General features: G+C 40.0%; 1 long non-coding RNA gene across 1 annotated transcript in view; it reads right to left on the bottom strand.

The window, feature by feature from the left end:
- Positions 1–7899: 7899 nt before the first annotated feature.
- Positions 7900–19962, bottom strand: part of LOC144699832 (uncharacterized) — a 218895-nt gene continuing 206832 nt past the window's right edge. Inside the window, exon 3 of the long non-coding RNA XR_013580635.1 lies at positions 7900–9501. This is a non-coding gene — a long non-coding RNA (uncharacterized LOC144699832). The remainder of the gene's footprint in view (positions 9502–19962) is intronic.

Below are 19962 nucleotides of genomic sequence, written 5' to 3'. Positions count from 1 at the left end.
TGAAATGTGGTCCCTGGAACACTTACATGTTACACATTAGTTCCTAGCTATTTACAGATAATACAATATATAAGAGGATCACATAGGATATATGGCACAGAAACAGGCCTTTCGGCCCAACCAGTCCAGCATTTATGCTCCCGTCATGCCTTCTCCCATCTATCTTCATCTAAATCTATCATCATGGTCATCTATTTCCTTCTCCCTCATTTGCTTGTCTAGCTTCCCATTGAATGCATCTGTACAATTCAGCCCAGCCAATGAGTCTCACATTCTCAACACGACTTGTGCGTGAGGAAATTTCTTCTGAAATCGCTATTGGATTTCTTGGTGACTATTTTGCATTGATGGCCTCTAGTTATGCTCTTCCCCACAAGAGGAAACATTCTCTCTGATTGCTCTACATTGAAAATGCACATCATTTCCTTGCAGCAGCTTCCCTGAATCAACCCCTTGTGATAGGGAGTTCACAGTGTGGAGGACTAAGTGTCTCCCACAGTGCGCCAGGCTACACACCAATAGCACCGAGGAGCAAAAGGCTTGAATCAACTGAATCAAATTCATTGAACATGGATTGTCTCTATTACAGGTTGAGTGTCCTTTATCCGAAACCCTCTATTGCATTTCGGATTTCAGATAATTTCGGGGTTTTTCAGATACCGCATATAAGCTTACATTACGATAACCTAAGCCTAGACTATCTATAATCTAAAGTAAATAAAATGGCTAGAAAAGTAAGATGTATCACTGAATAATAAATCCAGGGCACCTGCAATTAGTTTGTTTTTGATATGTTAACCACAAAAATCGCAAGGTAAACAGTGCAGACCAACAACTAGACTTCCCACGCTGGAGGTCGATGGGGTTAAAAAAAAAAGTGCAGTTTTGGTGGATGTGTTCAGTTTTCGGATTTACAGGTAAATTTTCTTGACCTGTACTAAAGTACTATTCTCTGCTGCAGCCAGGCAGATGTGAAATCTGAACGTTCTGCCAACAGCAGCTTCTTTTCGGTATTCCCAGGCTTTCGCTGAAAAATAAGGAATCAAGTCAACTTCTGGGAAGTTTCAAATAATCAATATCGAAGGCTGCAGCAATGGGATTTTTCTGTTAAGAGTGCAGGTAACCAAGCAAACCAGTGCTCTAACAGGCAGGGTGGTCCTAGCTAGCAAGGCCACAGAAAGCTCTGTACCAGTACGCAGCATGATTTTAATGCTTAATCTCCAGCAATGCCTCTGCGCTCATTTTGAGGAGTTTTAAGCTTTGCTTTTTTGCCAGTGATGCCTGAGTCTTCTGATCTTTGTGTCCCTATTAAGAGAGAGTACGCACTAATGGGCAAACAGGAACTCCAGCTGTGTGGCATTCTTGATAGCTTGGTTAGGGAACTCTTAAATATGGAGATGGGTTTCTGCAGACACTCGGAGAGCTCAAGTTTTTCTCCTAGCCTAATTTTCATTTTAAAAAAAAAGCAAATTGAGTTTCTATTAGGGTAGCACAACAATTCTAAATTGGCTCTGCATTCATTTTTCATCATTCCAATTGTAGCTGACATCTTATTCTCAGAACTACATAACTTTCTAGTGCTAAGTTAACCATTTTCCTATGCAATTCCTCAGAGGCAATTCTCGATAACTGTGAATAAAATGAAGCAACGAGCAGCACTTCTGTTCCTTCTAGAGTTGAAGTGCAATTAGACAAAGTATCACAGAAGATTGGCATGGGTCCGGGGAGCATCCACAGATGGCCAGTCTTCCTTTAATGGTAAATGAATGAATGGCTTTGAATCACCTTCCACGTGCTGATAGACAACAAGACAGGTGCTCAGGTGTACTCCACTTCCTCCTCCGGTTTCGCAGAAAAGCGGAATCGCTCTATCATCTGCTGTATCAGGATTACAGCCTTGTCAAGAGAAGCCCAGGGAACATTAGAAGTGTAGTGGATCGATGCCACTCAGTGGCAGATCTGGGACAGTTACTATCAGGCCAAAGCACCACAGGTGTTACATTGTTAGGATTAATAATATTCTATTGTTCTACAGATGAAAATAAACTGCACATATGCCTCCAGCTTAATCACATTGTTAAATGCTAAATTTCTTGATTCTAGTGTTGCTCTGATTTTTGCTGAGATTGTATATAAACATTGATCCTTTTCTCTGAACTTCACCCTTATCTGAGATACTGCCTGCTTTGCAATCATGGTGAAAATACTTCAATTTTTTGCATCCAGTGACAGCCTTCCTGACCAGACATGGTCAACCCCTTGTGCAACCTAGAGCTATCCACATGCATCCCATGCATGTTGCTATTGTTTTCAGAAACAAGCTCATTGCTGGCCCAGCCTGGCTTTCCTGTTCCCTACATTCTGCCCCCAGTCACCTCCAATATAAAAGTGAATTACCAGTGGGCTCAAGAGTTGGAAATTGGCCTGTATTCCCACTCCTGATCACCACCCATTGAGTTTTACTGCAACTTATATGGAAAGTCATCAAGGGAGGGCAGGGTCAAACACGGCTGTGTTGCCCACCTCTAGCAATGGGATTGCTGACTTTTCAGTGCCTGGATAACCTCCTATTGGCCCTTCAGTCTCAGGAGCCCGCCCACCATCCTTGATTGACAGGCCTCCCAAAGATGGACACTCATCTGGCCACTTTCTCCAAAATTTCCCTAGGTGTCATCTGCCGGCATTACCAGGTGCCCGACCCGCATTTTATCCAGAAGGCAGTATTGGGACTCAAGGAACAAAAATTCTGCACAGCCACAAAGTTTGGTTTCTGACATGAGGTGATGTGAAGACATATCAAACCTCCTGACTTGTATGAAGCCTCTCAACCTATATCATAAAAGCCAGTTTACTTTGTTACTGGAAGAGAATCTCTACTGGCTTCACTATAAATCCCTATTCAATCCATCAAAAAAACTCCAAAATGGTTGGAAGTTATGTTTGAAGAGATAGTGTGAATGATACTGCCATTCAAAAATTTGGTGAAGGCCCTACAAGAGAGATAATATCACTTTTTTGTCATTCTGCAAGCTACATGTATCATTGTAGCCAACAAAATGTAAACATTTAGGAGCTCAGCAGCCCTAGCTGAGAGACTCCAATCCTTTCTGTCCAATCAGATCTGAAAAAAGCACTGCCTGGGGCGTTGTCTAAACTTAAACAACAATGCCTGACAAACGCCATGAAGCAGCCTTATAGATATGTCAATGGAAACCAGACCATGGCAAGCCTAAAAAGCAGCCAAAGGGCAAGCAGAACAACCCATAATTAGAACATTGGTATACTTCCATGCTAAATGATAACAATGGAGAATGCACATGAATAATCATTATGCTCTATGCTGCTCAGTAACAAATTGCCCAAGGTCCTTTCATCTCATGATACAAATAACTAACAAAAGGGAAATTATTGGATTGCATCCAAAAACTGCAATCTAGAAAGCTACTTGCAAGTCACCTGCTCTCCCCAATTCCCATACCAAGTCATAAATAGTCCTCTCCTTCAAACCTGTGGAAAACTGGTTTCTATGATGCAGGTTCTAGAGTTTTACACAAGAAAACAGTGGACCACATGCCATCCTTCAGCATGATGTAAAGGTGCAACTTTCCGGGGAATGCTCTGCATGTGGTTTCCCCAGTATCAGCTCAGGTTAGTCAAGTTGCTACATTGCTATGCTATTAAAAATAGCCCACTCAAGATAAATGATAACACCCAGGCTGAAGCAAGATAAATTCTTACAAACATGGTCCCTCCACCCTCCTTGGAAGAACAGTCAATATCTTATCAGTGTTGGCACTTCATCCAGATGGGCGAGCTCTGCTGAATCCCCTCCATGGGATAGTTGGGGAAGGGTGTGGGACAACTAAAGCAAGGATTCAAGTGATCAATTTGTTCACTTCTTCTACCCGGGCTTGCCTCAAAGTGCCAGATTCAACAAACCAAATAAATACTTCATTCACAAGCTCCCTGATTTGGGTCTGTGAGATGACCCACAGTAGCTGGTTTCCAATTATTTGACCGTAAGAGTGATCTACCACACATCTGTCATTCCCTTACCTTATTGAACAGATATTCGTGTTATTTTAATCTACTTTTTGTACATTGGATACATGACATTGTAGCAAAAGAGGCCCTGTGTTCCATCTGTAAATGCATCACATTGCATACAAACACTTTAGCAATCTTTTCAAACATATAACGATAGGCAAGAGAATATCAAACCTTGAGGAACTCATCAGCTTTACTTAAAGGCAGATTCAAACTTCACCCTTGGAAAGTCTTCAACATCTCCAATATAATGTCTAGAAGATAATCAAATAAGTAGAAGATAAAAATACAGCAGGTAATAGCTTGGGGCTCAATGAGTGGATCTCTGCTGGGAATTGAATGGGACAGGGATGAGAGTGGGTTAAGACAAAAAAGGTCTGAAGATTTTTTGTGACAAGGAATCATGTACACTTTATAGCACAAATCGGCAAAGTCACTGAGGGGCCAGAAAACTAGAGCACTTTTTATGATCTGCAATGAAATGCAAATTCTTCTAGGCCATTTCAAACAAGTGGAATTATTGGACTTCAAGTGGGTAGAAACATTAGTTTACCCTTTACTTACCTTCTATTATCATCAAGACTAAGGACCAATGCATTTGTACCAATGCACCAAAGCGACATCAGCACTCCAGCATTCAATGCAGTGTGAGTGGAATACAGAATGAAGTCCATATTAACAACACAACATGATCTTGCTGGATTGTGAACAACTATCCCTCGTTTAGCACTCCAAATGCGTTCCTTAACAAATGGGTGCTAAGTGAAAATGTGCTAAACAAAAATCACTTTCCCATAAGGGAACATTAATAAGGTTGGGTTACGTTTCTGACTTGTAATTCTCGCATTCAAAACCCTTGATTTGGAGCATCTTGAGTTTATTTTAACCAACTTAAGCCCTGGTGTCAGTGATTCTTTAATATTTGTGGGTTGTTAAAAAAGTACAGATGCAGCACAGCCAAAAACCTGTCAAATATCTATTGTAAAATTTCTGACTGGCTTAATTATGACTCTATGCCAGTTGAAAACTTGCCCCACCTCATGATTTACCTCGAATAATCTAATTGTGTTACAGTACAGATTACCTGATGGGGAAACAAGAAATTTACAGAACCTTTGCCAAAAGATTTAAAATCTCTTGAAACTTAATTTGTCCTATACAATTAGTCACGTCAGCCTATGGCTGTTGTTTATTTTGGTAACGGAACATTCTGTCAATTAACTTTTTTTTTTAAAAAGAAATGAGTAACTGGATGCAACAATCCATTATAAAAACCATCCAAGTTTCAAGTTAAATTAACATTAGTGCCTTGTTTAATAATGGAATACAAGACGAAATAAAGACCAGTGCATTCATGATTACATTTGTCAACTAATACGTGAGGTGACTTATAAAGCCATTGCCACAGGAGTGCTTAATGCCTGTTTGAATCTCACAATTGTATGAGTCTGTAACAGTGCAATATATGAAATGTACTGTTCCATTTCATACTGCTTGGCTCATTGACCAAATCAATTTTTTTAATTAAACATTTTTATTGATTAGAGGTCAACTAGTCATTTGGTAGTACAGAACTTGAGTATTGCTGAGAAAAAAGAGACATGTCAATGCTTTTCATCTTGCACTCATCAGGACACTTCGCAAGAATACCAACATAAGGGGAAAACAACAATTTATACTCTATGTGAAGAGAGTGCTGATTGGCTGGCAAGTGGACTCTGATTGGTAGAGATGTTGCCACGGAGAATGTACCAGTGATGGTGACTGACAGTTAACGGCCAAGCATTGTTTGAAATTTAAACCAGGCACCTTGACCCTGATTGGTCAAGGCAGTGCCCTGAGGAATGAGTCAGCGGATGGCTGTCACTTAATTTGTTTAGCTGAAACAGACGCAGTGTGCGTACATGTTCTTTATATCTGCAAAGAACAGGGCCCTGTGTATTAGTATATGTAACTTCCAGTACACGCAAATACGCCACAGTGCAAGCCTGACTGACAGTCTTAAATTGGTTGTCAGCATAATTCTTAGCACACTGAGGATTATTTAGCAAATGTTGTCCAATTGTGGAGCCACATCTAATGTTGGACGCTGTGTTTTGAGCTTTGCAAGCACAGGGTTGGTTGGGTACGGTCTGTACCTTGGCCATTGTGAACAGCAGCTGGGGCATGCTGTTTGATACGATCTGCCAGTCTTTGGGACATACGGCCTACATACCTCACATTACACTGGCGCTGAATTTCATATAGCGCATTATTCATTTGTGTGAGCTTCAACATGTCTCTTTATTTAGCGATCAGAGTTCATTTAAATCAGCAAAACCATTTTAAATATTTATGCAAAATTAGAACCAATGCCAGTAAAATGAATGAATGGAAAAGCACAGGCTGGAAAGCAGAAAAACAGAAAACTCTTACCATTATCTGCAAAAGGAGACAGCCTATTCTCAAACTAAGAGCTTTTGTTCTAAATTTACTCGGCAGCAGATAACTAACAGAGTTTCCAGTTAAGAGGTACACCATTTTCTAAGTGATTGTAGATTTTGTTTGAAAATGAAATGGTTTCCCAGATTATAGGTTTGAGACAGAGTTTCCTGTTCCTGAATCTCTTGGACTGTTTGGTCACAGTCAATAGTGGACAGACAGAAGCATACACATTACGAATGGATACTGCCCAATTTTCTGTCCATTATTTTAAGTAGATGGCGACTAGGGAAAGTTTCTACCAGGTCATTTGCTCCTCCGTGTCCAATGTCCATCATTTGCTGCACCCAAATAAATTCAACAGCCCCATATACACGAACAGGAAAATCTGCCCAAATTGATTATTACCTTGCTGGACTGTGCTGCAAGTTTGAATTCATCCAATGGACTTTTCTGTTAAGTATAGAAAGAAACAAACTTGCATTTATGTAGTGCCTTTCACATTGACAGCACATTCCAAAATACTTCATAGCCAATTAACTACTTCAGAATTGTAGTTACAGTTGTAATGGAAGAAACACAGTGGCCAAGCGTGCACAGCAAAGTCCCACAAACAGCAAATGAATAAATGACCAGATAAAAGCAAAATACTGCGGACGCTGGAAATCTGAAACAAAAATAAAAATAGCTGGAAAAACTCAGCAGGTCTTGCTGAGGAATACCTTTTGGCCTAGACCTCAGAAGAACTCTCTGCTTTTCAAACTTGTGTCACAGGATCCTTTCCATTCACACAAGTGAGCAGATGGGGCCTTTCACCAGTGCAGCTCCCCTTCAGTACTGCACTGAAATGCCAATCTATATTGTGCCCTCGAGCCTTGAGTGGGGCTTGAGCCCATAACCTTCAGACTCATAAGCATCAGTACCATTACTCAGCCAAGGCAGGAACTTTACTGCCCAGTCAAAGTCACAAATCATTAGCGGACTGTTAATTCTTCTCCATCTCTAAGAGTTTCACCGTTGAGACCTTCTTGCTCAACACAAAGCAAATGTGTTCATCTTTATTATTGTGCAAGAAGTGATTCTTTCAAACTGAATGTTTTTGGATGGGTAGTCAATGCAGAGAGCAGGTAGGTTATGTGCTTTGTGCCAGCTGTTATTGGAAATCAAGACAGAAGGCTGGGTGCACTCAAAACAGCAACCTGGAAAACTCTCTTTTCATTTCCATGACTCTTTGTAACAAAGTATCAGAGCCCACTTGATTCCTTGCCTCAGCAGCAAGGCCGAGATGGATCCCTCATGACAGGCAGGAGATTCAACCTAAAAATAAGATGTGCTGGGACCGTAACGTGTAGCACAATTGAGTAATCCTCAAGTCTGGCTAAAGATAGGACAAATATCATAACATGCAAGAGAAAACCAGGGAAGAGGATTTTCTTAATAAGGTTTTTTATTATGCAAAGTTTTGTATGTATTTCACATTGTTAAAATAAATTGTAAATAGGAAATAAAAATAAAAAGTATACAGCACGTTATTTTTTGGCATACATGTTTTCAATAGAAGATCAAACAAATTGCATCTGTAGCTGAACAAAACATGTAGGTGCAGCTATTCAACATTGCAGTGATTGTTAATTGTTTTATTTTTCAAAAAGTTAGCTCTCCTTAGTAACTGAAACTTTGTTATATATAGTATTTGGTTGATTATGTCAGGGGCATCTTTAAAATGGAAGACCATATGAATAGAAAGATGATGAAATCTTTATCTTTTATCGATACAAAATCATATGTACCCATACCCTCCATTTTAAATAAAATGTATTGGCGGCAAGTCATTACACTGTGCCAGTATTGCTAAATGAAGCTTTCTTCTGATGTGGTTAAACCCTATTACTAAGATGCTGTCCAATATTAATTTCCCTTTATGGAATATCTTAGACATAATATATTAAACAAATAATTGCCAGGTACATCCTGAATCTAGACTTCTATTTAAATGAACTCACCTATTTGAAGGAGTCCTCTACATAACATCTGTCATTGCACTTCACAAAGTGATTCTATATAAAAGTGCTTCAAGGCAAATTGATTCAAGATTTGCGCAGATGCAAATATTATCAGAAAATAGCCTTCTATAGCAACTAGAAGTTCTTTACTAATGGTCATTTTCCAAACTGTCTAAATTAGGGAACCCAAAAGTTTCAAATAAATAGTAATTTTAAAAGGAAGATAGTCTAATCATAAATTATATCTACAAATTTACAATACAAAGTTACAAGTTCAACATAATTCATACATACATGAACATTTGTTTCATAAGAAAGTACAAACAAATATACAAAGCTAGTTAGTTCTCTTTATTTGGTTGGACATAGCTTTTTAAAAAATTTTCACTCAACCCTAATGTTCGCCAAATTATAAAGAACAATGAAAAGATCTCAATGATACAAAGTTCTAAACTGGGCTTCCACAACCACGAATAATTTACAATCCAATGCCTTTGTCATGTTCGTAAATATTACCCATTTATTTGAAGACAAAATATTTCAGACACAAATAGATAACATTCATACAGAAGTTAAACCTGGTTACTTTAGCATTGGAAGAATTACATGAAACAACTGTAAAATTTTGAACTGTGGAAATCCATCCACGAGGTCCCTCACTGAGATGGATCTACATCAAGCATCTTTTGTCCATCTGGTATTTTCTCTCATATTCTCAGCAACCTTGTTTTCTTGCAGCTTATTTTCTTGAGTTCTTTTGGAAATGGTGTCCAATGCTAAATTAAGCTCAAGCATTTGTGAAACTGCACAGATGGAGGTCAAAATGAAGAGGTGTTGAAATGGTGCGTTGGTTTTTGACGTTGTCATGGTGTCCTGTTTGGATTTGTTGGAGTGCAGATTGAGTTTCAACCTTCAGTACTAAGCGGATGTTGTTCATGATGGCACATTTGACAGCCTAAAGCTCCAATATTGAGGTTAGGGAGGAGCAGTCTTTTGATCATCGGGTAGTGGGTGGTAGTACGTGGAATGACTAGTGCAAAAAAAAAAATTGTATGTCAGTCACATTTACGAAAATAATAAGATAAAGGAAACATAAAAAAAACAATGCTTTTCCTTGGCCTACCTGGGCAAGACCCCTAAACTTAAAAAAATTAAGTAAAATATTATTCATAAAATTGGTTCAGACCTCATGCAAGTCTGTAATACTGTTCCTTTCCAATTTTCTCCCTTGTGGTCCTGAAGTTGACTCATGTTGGAAGATTCGTGTACAAGTGCTGGCAGTCCTCTGGCACCTCACCCGAGGGGACTGTCTTCATATATGAGATAGTATCAGTGGACTGTTTGACCCTGGAGGACCATCACAGCTGAGCCTAATTCTGAACTCACCCAGCAGCTCCACACACATACACACACAGACACAAACACACATACCTCTCAGCACAGGCCATTACTAAACAGTGATCATGAACAAAAGCCTTCAGTGATGCATCCCCTGCCTAACCAAGAGATACTGTGACCTTTTTGTAGTGCACTTTCTGTCAGCTAGCAGAGACCAGAGATCAACATTTGGATGTTCTGGATCTTAATAGTTCAGTCCCACGTTTGATAGTTGTATTGACAAATAAACCAACTGCAGGCTTTTCTGCAAGATTTAATTGTTATGGACCTATTTGGCAAATAAGACTGTAGAGTTTGCCATCTGTCTTTTATTGATTTTGAATGGAACTAACATAATAAATGTATTGTCAGTCAAAAGAAAGATGTTTATCTAATGTTTTTCTTGCATAACCCTTCCAAAGTTACGTAGATAGATGTGTGCAGTGATAAATGATACAGCACAAGCCACTCATCTCCTGTACCACTTAACGGGCAAAACCCACATGCCAGCTCCAAGTTATAGAGCATGCAATCATACAATTTACAAAATAAAGCCCAAATTCTTCATAAAACCAGATAACAGATACTAGAAAAATATTGCAATATGATAAACAGCTCCCCAATTTCTCCCCAACTCTGATAAGGGTGTTGACTCTTAGTAGTATATGGTTCCAGAGAGGCCAGTGGCCCTTCTGTAGAGAGCAGCCATTGAGTTGGTGCTGTACAGCTCAATAACTTATCAAGTCCTGAATACATTACAACTTAGCAAAGGCTTTGCACATCCAGTGACTCCATGTTGAGGGACAGGGTGGGGCAGGAGAAGAAAGAAGAGTACAATCTGTGAACCAGTACCATGCTTTTAAACTAGCCCAGTATATTTATTAACAGTGCCCATGTGTACCCGCATCATGGTTTTGAATCATTCTGATTTTCCAAATCACAGAAACGCTGTCTTAGTTCCAGCGTGCAGCATCAGACTGACGATAACAATTTACAGCATTACATATTCAAAACACCTAATTCTAGCCACTGCATTAATACCTTGCTCCCCCACATCATCACTGATCATGCAAATCAAACTAAGGCAACCCAAGTCCTAACCATCCTAACAAGTCACTCCAATGGGTTACAAGTTGAATCATTTTCAACAATTCTACTTCCAACCATTTGAGGAACAGGCTCACACATTTACCTCCAACAAGCAATGCAGAATTGCATTGATGTCAAAAAAAAAGAAAAAATTAGGCAGTGTTCCCACAACTGGAGTTTCAAATGTTTAAGACATATTTTCTTTGACAACATGTTTGGACCAATCCCTACAGACTATACGTCAGCAAGTTCTTAACCAGGTTACTTGTTCTCAATTGGAATGACACAGAAATTACATTGGGAGGCCTCCGACATGTTTAGATCAGTTTATGATTAATAGGGAGGACCTAAGAAATGTGTGCTTTGCCCTCAAACCTAAAAAAAAAGTTTTCCCTCAATGGAAGCATTACCACATCACTTCTTAGCATGGTAATTGGCATCTCAACAAGACATCAATAAACATTAACTGATTCAGAGCAATACTGTTCCTTTTTCCCTGTTGCGACTTCCTCAAAAGAGTCAGTCCTTCAGGCGCATTCTCAGGCACCCCTGCCCTTTAACCTTTCTGGGTCAGAGACAAATCAAGATAGTTAGACCTCCTCTCAAAACTCATCAAAACAATCAATCTGTTTCAGTTTATTTATGGGCCTGATGCCAGATCATGTAAAAAAAAACACAACACACTTTTCTGGTATTACAAAATTTACTGTGTGTAGAACTATCCCTCATACCATTCTTCACTCCTACTCTTCCATGTTTTAAAATTCTTTTATGGAATGTGGGCGTCTCTGGGAAGGCCAACATTTGTTGACCATTCCTAATTGCCCTTGAGCTGAGTGGCCATTTCAGCGGGCAATTAAGAGTCAACCACATTGCTGTGGATCTGGAGTTGCATGTAGGCCAGGCCAGCTAAGGATGGCAGATTTCCTTCCCTATGGGACATTAGATGGGTTTTCACGACATCCAATGATAGTTTCATGGTCGCCATTACTAAAACCAGATTTCAATTCCAGATTTTTTGGAATTAGTTGAATTGTACTTTCACCAGCTGCCATGGTGGGATTACTCTACAAAAGTACCAAAAGAAACGCCCTGTCATGCCATTGATAAACTAATCTGGTCTGTTGGTCTCAGAGACAAATGGTAACCCAATTCTTATTCCTCAATTTTCATTTACTCACAGCTATTTCAGACAGACAAAAGGCACTTATCTAGCCTATTTTTTAAACATCACTAACATTCAGAATTAGATTTAAAGGATGGTGCCCCTTACTACTTGAACCCCTGCTGCAAGTCTGGAAATGCAATATTCAAGATGTCTGTAAACCATTGCTGTGGCAAGGGATTCAAAAGTTACTAGAGAGAGAAACATATCCCCACCCTGACAGGCCTTGACGTTTTAGCCACTTTCATCCTGTTGATCCCTGATGTTACTTTTACCCACATGGTCTCTACTGTCTCTACATTATTGTTGTGAGTCTTGCAGCCAATATTTGTTTCTTCAAATGAATAATTCAGATTAAACAAAAGAAGCATTTAATAGCAGAATGACATGATTATCCCACCACTGTGACAGAATAATAATGCACAAAATGAAGGTCAAAATAACTGTTGAAATAAGCAGGCTTATTTATGTAAAACTTGGATTTGCACAAATGTATCAAAACATGATTACAAATCTTGTGCCTGTTACAAATGCCCATTTTACTCCTGGTTCTCATAAATTTTGGTTCTGCTTTTTTGGCAGCATTTGCTACCGGTAAATATGTCAACTTTTCCCGCTCAATTTTGTTTGCCACAGGAGTTCCAGGCTGTGCCACTAGGGAGCTCTGTGGAGCGAGTTTCTGAAGTCCAACTCCATATTCTCATCTATGTAAAATAAACATTTATTAATCAACTGGCTGGTTAATCCCACAGGCAATTTAAAAGTTAAGTTTTATGCGCCTGCTGTTCATACACTGTTGTGGACTGAACTCTGATCACAGTTTAAATAAAAACATCTTGATACATCCACATTGAAATGTAGAAAGCATCAGCAAAGAAGAAATATTGCTATCATATAAAGCTCAACATTTCGGAACCTAAATTTTCAAAGAGTTATTTTAAGAAATATTTTTAACTTTTCTTCTCCATATCAAAAGCTGCTGAGACAAAAACAATGCATTTTTGGCAGACCTTAGTGTACTGTGGTCAGCAGTAAAAAATCCAGTAAATAACAGACAAAAGTTATATATTTTTAACCGTAAGTAAGCATATCCATTGCTTAGGTTGAGCCACGTATGACAAAAGTATTCGTCTATCAACTGAAGGTGAAAAGATCACCAAGCAGCATATGTTATAGTCCAGCATACAAGAGCTAGGATTCTCTTTTTGACCCCTGTATCTCATGACATTTACCTAGCTATTGGGCAGGGGGAAATAGATTTGGGTTCAAAAGGAAGTGGCTGGAGTCACTGAACCCAAGGAGGCTATCTAGCTTAACGTGTCACTTGTTTTTTAGTACCCTGACAATGTGGCTTAACCACAACCTGTAAACACTCTAAACTGAACTATTGGAACATTTCCAAAATGATCCATCACTGAAATCCAAGTGAGGCCTCCAACTGAGTTCCAGTTGGCACTAAATTATGTGCAATTCTTTTTGCTGTGGACTGGTGCCCACTAACAGCTGAGTTGAAACCTCCATAAGTAATCTCGATTAGAACCCTTAGCTCTTGGAAGAGGAAATTTATATGCCATTAGCTTGGGCTGGACCCAAATTTTAGAAGATAGTGTTCCCATCCGCTGCACTACCCAGTGCCCCCAATACAGTTCCAGCTCAAAAAATCACGACGAGCTAGATCCAGCTACTGCCATCCTGGATACTGCCCAACTAGCGATTTTCACAGCAACGATGTAACCCCTGAATTATAGTTTGCAAACCAGATTTTTGGCTTTCAAAAGGTAAACCAAAACGATATCAGTTTATATAAACTGCGTTTGCAAGCCAAAAAATCCTGACGGCACAGGAGGCTTCAAGAGGGGCAAATCAATCAGAAATTTCTGGCTCATAGTTTTCACCATTAAGCAATCCATAAATTAGTATGTTGTGAACAAACCTTCAGGCAAACAAACGTATCAGTTTGAGGTTATGAAACACAGAAAATAAGCTTACTGAGAATATCATTTATCCCATAGTCCTTTAGCTGGGCTTTAATGCTTTTCACATGCTTTATCCAGCACTGAAACGAACGTTAGAAAAATGTATTTTATTAAGCTGTGTGTAGACGATGACTGGCATGAGGTCACATAGTTCCACTGTGCGACCTTTAACCTTTGCAGGATATGAGCCCGAGTCCAGCATGCTGAGAGTTTGCTGGCTATTTGGCATGAATATCCTGCCTGCAGTACAGAATAACACATCTAAAAAAAAAGTTGCATCTTCTACAGGTTCTGAGTTTATGATACCACCCACTCTGCTGACACAATGCTCTGACATTTGAACTAATCCTATAGGATTTTAGTGGAGCATAAAAGCCGTAAGTCACTACTGCAGGAATTGCAACTTGCTAAAAAGGGTGTTGTTCTTTTTTTTTTAAAAAAGGAATACTAGTCTAACTTTCAATGAGCATATGTTACAGAAAACTTTGGCAAGGAGTGTATCAATCCAACTCTGAAAGCTGTCAGATCCAGCTCTCGTAACCAATTCCACTGCAGCAGCTTCCAAAACAAAAAAACAGGCATTTTTTTCTGCTCTCAAAACTTGCACTTATTACTGTACATGTGTTCTTACATAAAAACGGAGGGTGGATCCAATAACTTTTCTACTAAATTGCAGCCATTTAATTTGTCATAACAGAAATAGAAGCACTACGAGAAACTAACAAGAGTGCAAACCATAACCTGCCAAAAAAACTGAAATGTCAGAGCATTCCCCTATTGAGAAGATCTTGCACACTGGCTCTCAGAAGGCTGACAACATGATAACCTCAACTTGGTGCTGGAACAACAACCGCGGAGTTTATTTTTCAATAGCTACACGTGCAAATAAGGAGCTGATCTCCCTGATGGCTTTGAAAAACCCAAGCTACAGCACACCTGCAAAATGAGTTGGAAACTAGTAAGCTGTAAAAACAAACTGCACACCAAAAACTCTCTGGACCTAATCTGCAACTTATCAAGCAAGACCACACCAAAAGCTAAGGGGACATTAGCTTAGAGGCGGTAGGGGGGGGCGGGGGGTGCAGACAGAAACAGATGGAGTTTACTGTTCCACAGGGAAAGAAGGTCGAGGAGAACTTCCCAACAATCAAATGGAAGCCATACGATGCACAGGCACAAACTGCAGTCAAAGTAGTAGAAATCCTCAGATGAGGGTTTGGGAAACTGTTGAGGATGGAAAGGTTTTGAGTGTTGAGAAACTTAAATTGGATAAAATGGATTAATCCACATTCACAAAGGACGTCAGACTAAAGAATAACTAGCGCACTCAATGTGCCAGATGCAGGCTCATATCCTGCACAGGTCATGGGTCATCTATGTGACCTTACATCCACCGCCTGGATTCTGGGGAAAACTGCAATGGACAAAGCTTACAAAAACGGATCCGCTCATTAAACAAACAAAAAAATGGCTACGGAATATACAGGATATTGAATGGATGGCATTCATGTCATTAACTAACGAATCTTGAATAAGAATTTCACCTACTGCATAATAAGGTGCAAAATTAACCTAGAGTCACCTGTTGAGTAACATGTAATTGTGTTTATAAAGAGGTTCCCTTTTTTGAGTGTCAAGTGGGTTCAATTCAAGATTCAGATCAACGTGTCATATTCTTGAAGAAAATCAATAGCCTTCATACAAACTTTAGGTACTTTTCAAAATAGTGTTTTGAAACACGATGTACTTTTAAAAAATATATTTGCCAGCATCATTTCTGGGTTTGCCCTTTCAGTTGGAAGGGGTCGGTGAATGGACCAGAGGATGACCGACTCTTGGCCACAACTCGCAACCTTGACATGTGACCAGTCAACAACCAGTTTGTCTGCTGGTCAAAATTTGCAGTTGAGTTCTCCTTCAGTTTGCTCTCTCCGACAAACGGAGGATAAATTAATAATGAGTTACAGAAGTTTGTTTATGGCAGGAGCCAGGATGTGAGTCACTTATACCAAATTACAATAAAAGATGAAAGTAAATACCACTTTCAGATTTAAAACCTCGCTTCTTTATCTTACATAATAACATTGTCATTCTGCATGAACCCCACATAATTCAGAATATATCTTTCCAAGTAATGTGTAACATTTCATATGAAACTCCTTTCATGATTGCAAAAATACCATAATCATGCATTCAGATCCACAGCATGCCATGTTGGAAAGCCTGATCACAAATCAGTGCTTATACATAATCCAATGGAATTTGTGAAAGTGAAATTTAAATCTTGGCACACGAGAGCGAGGGAGTCAAATGGGCAAGCTCCTGCCTCCTATTTCATGGACAACTTCTACACCTTTGGATCAAAAGGCAAAACAAGCTGAGCAAAAAGGCAATTCCAGGATGCAGTGTGGGAGCACACAGACTCATCTGTGGAACGCTGTCCCTTTAAGTAATTTTGTTTTTTCTGCGCCTCTGCCAAGCAGGTAGTTTTGAAGAAAACTGCCCCATGATGGTTGGCTGAATTTTCTGTGTAGTGCGGCCAAATTCTTCCCGAGATTCAAGATAATTTTCAGTTCCAAAAGTGCTGAAACCAGTACTTTCCACTCTGCCTTGCTGTTTAACAATGCATTACCTGCTGAGGTCAGTGCAACACGACCGAAGCCTTTCCGCGGGTTGAGACACAGGCACAAAAGCAATATGGGGAGTAATTCACACAAGTAAGTACAAACTGCTCCTTTTAATCTTCTTCCACCCTCCCCCCAACCCTCAACTTTTATTTGGGCCTTTTGTGCATCTGAAGAGAAGTCCCACCATGTCTCTGCTGTTCAAGGGCTGCGTTAATCCTGTGCTACATGACTAAACCTGCCTGAATGGCGAGCACCAAGGTGAAAGTCAAAGGTGTCACGGGATTAAAAGGCCTCCTTTCGTGAAAGGCCACCTACAAATCAAAATAAGTTACACACAAAGAAAAAAGGAGACTCTTACGCGTTTACATGAAAAGGACAAATTGACGCCCCAATTTTTGCTTCAGAGATTCACATCATACAGTTTTTTTGTAAAAGGAAAACAATCTCTTCAGCATATTCCAAGTTATTCATCTGCCTCGTGCATAAATGCATCTGTGTGCACTTTATCAGCCCAAAGATTATGTGAACACTCAAATGAAAGGCTGCTACATAAGTTTCCTAGGAATTCCCTCATTGCAGTAAACAAAAGTCTTTAAATTTTCCATGACAATTTTAGTCATATTCCTAGAGTAACAAACTGTTACAACCGAAACATTCAGGATGCCATTCTAGCAGTAGAATAGAAACTTCCTCCTCATTCTTTTTTCTGTTTCAACACCATATATGTCTCAAAGGGAGAAACAAGTTGACCAAGTCCAAAAATAATATTCTTTTTAATTTGTTCTCAAGATGTGGGCAATGCTGGTCAGGCCACATTTACTGTCCAACCTTTATTTGCTGTATTGGCAGCAATTGCTTTGATAACTGAGTGGCTTGCTGAGCCACTTTGGAAGGGTGTAAGGTGATCTGCAGGGTGTGGGCTAGAATCATGTGAACACTTGACAGGTAAGTTTACCTAAATTTGCAGTGGAAATTCAGAGCCGAAGTCTAGCCTCAACCTTGATTCCAGATTTATATTACGAGAGAAAGAGAGAGCAAGAGAGAGAGAACAAATGAGAAAGAAAGAGAGAACAAAAGAGAGATAGGCTTTTGGAGGCAATGACCTCTGGCCAACACAGACACTGCATGGAGTGTAATCCAAACATTCTCAAATGCCAACTAATGAGAAAGTGTTCTATACATGTATTCAGGCCAAGCAGTGTAATAGTTGTCCTCAACTAGAACCCAAACTGCAGCTATTGCTTTCAGGTCAGTAGCTGCAGTGTAAATGCATTCTCAATTCACTTTAAGTCCAAAATGTTTAAACATGTTGGTTTGCTCCTTCCTGCTTAAAATAACTCTGACTTTTCAAATCTGGTCACTGGTACAGAGATTATTATTTTTTAAAAATCAGCGTTTGTACTCAGATAAGCAAAATGGAATAAAAATGCCCAAAAATGAAGCATCACATCGAGAAAATAAGCACCCTTAAAGTACAAGGACAGAGCGAAAAGAAAAAGCTATCCAATTTGTCTAACAGCAATAACAGCGTGTGGTGATCCCCTAAACATAAATAAAATAAAACACTTCAGTATGGTCATTAGGATATTATTAAAGCACATTAAACAAGGGGTGAATTTTATGGGACTTGCAGCAACGGGATAGGAGGCGGAGGGGGGTGAAAAATCAGGAGGATAAACAGGGATTTGGTATGCCCTTCACCCTCCCACAGTGGAGGGTAAGCTGGAAGATGGCCCTCCTGCTCAAAGGCCAATAGTGTCATTTAAGAGGTCAAGTATAGACCTCTGCCCACCATTGCTGGCATTTTACCAGTAGTGGTGTGGGCCCTCCACCACATGGGGAGACTGGGCTCAGAGGTGGGAGAAGGGTGTCCAAATTGGGCACACCGTGGCCGGCAGAGACCCCCACCCCCAGTGGCAATGGCCACTTTTCCCTCACCAACCAAAAACCCAACCCCCTCACCAGGGCATGCCTGACTGCCCCCGGTGATCCCCAAACCCACTTACCTTGTTCCAAGAGCAGCATCCACACTGCTTCGCTTGGTTAGGTCCCAGCAATGGCCACTGCTCCCAGTGGCACTGATGAAACTGAAGAGCTGCCGGCCCTCCGATTGGCCAGCAGTTCTTGGAGGCGGGCTCGTGTCCTTTGAAGAGATGGGGAGCCTCAATGGAAGCTCATTAGCTGCCTGATTGCCATAGATTCCGCCCAGGACTCCCCCAAACAATCAAGGCAGTGTTGCTCCCAGCTTTGCGACCTGTTATCAGGGCCAGACAAAATCCAGCCCCAAGTGCAGGATATCCTCATCCAACTGCACTGAGGATGTTTTCTCCACTCGGATTCCATTTAAGCATAATGCTAGGTGCATTGCACCTATCGAGGGAGACAAAATGGAGGGAACAAAATGTAACACTGGAGTGAAGTATTGATGGCTATAGCTCCAGGGGTTGGTAGCTGTAGGAACAATTTACAATATGATGTCACACAGGAAGCACACTGCACTGGTTGCAGTGTATTACTGGGTTTTATTTTAGTTATCACAAAGATCAGTGTGTGCGAAATACAGCCCCTGTGCAGTGGTGAAATAAATCCACTCATGGGGGAATATATCTCCAATGTCACAAGGTGCCACATTCATCAAGGCTTCAGTGGACGAAGTTGCCACTAATTAATCATCCATGATCACTAATTAATCAACCTTACTAAACATGAAAGTGGGAAATTTTGATGGCCTTATTGTAGAAGATAGGATTGAAAATAATCTCCATGCAAACCTTCCATTCCTGTTAAGAGAGCTCTGCTGTTTATAGAAGTGGCAGAACTCTAAACAAAGTATGTTTACTTTCACCAAATGAACTAATAAAATACAACCACCCCTGTCAGCATTTCTCCCTTCAGGTAGTTCAGGAAAAGGATCAGACGATCTCAGACTCATCAAGGCATCAATAAAATAGCCACTCCCGTCAGCAGGCATAGTTCTGTTTAATATTTAATTAAACCTCACAAACAAATCGCTCCTACAACGCACTGGAAGTATGTACAGTAGTATTGCTTTGAAGTTGTGACTCTTGCACCTTTTTGGAAAACATTCCATAAATATCAAAAGGTGCGGTGCTCCTTTTGAGGTTGTTGTAAATCTACTTTCAGAAACCACTCAAACAAGATTGCAATTTATTCAAAGTGCATTGGTTGGTCAGTTCCTCAGTAACATGATAACATGCAGTTAAACTAAACATGATAATTTCCTTCTGCAAACCATC

Source organism: Cetorhinus maximus, chromosome 24, assembly GCF_964194155.1.
Source record: "Cetorhinus maximus chromosome 24, sCetMax3.hap1.1, whole genome shotgun sequence".
Taxonomy (NCBI): Eukaryota; Metazoa; Chordata; class Chondrichthyes; order Lamniformes; family Cetorhinidae; genus Cetorhinus; species Cetorhinus maximus.
Note: the sequence above shows the minus strand (reverse complement) of the source record. Positions and strands in the feature narration are given on the sequence as shown.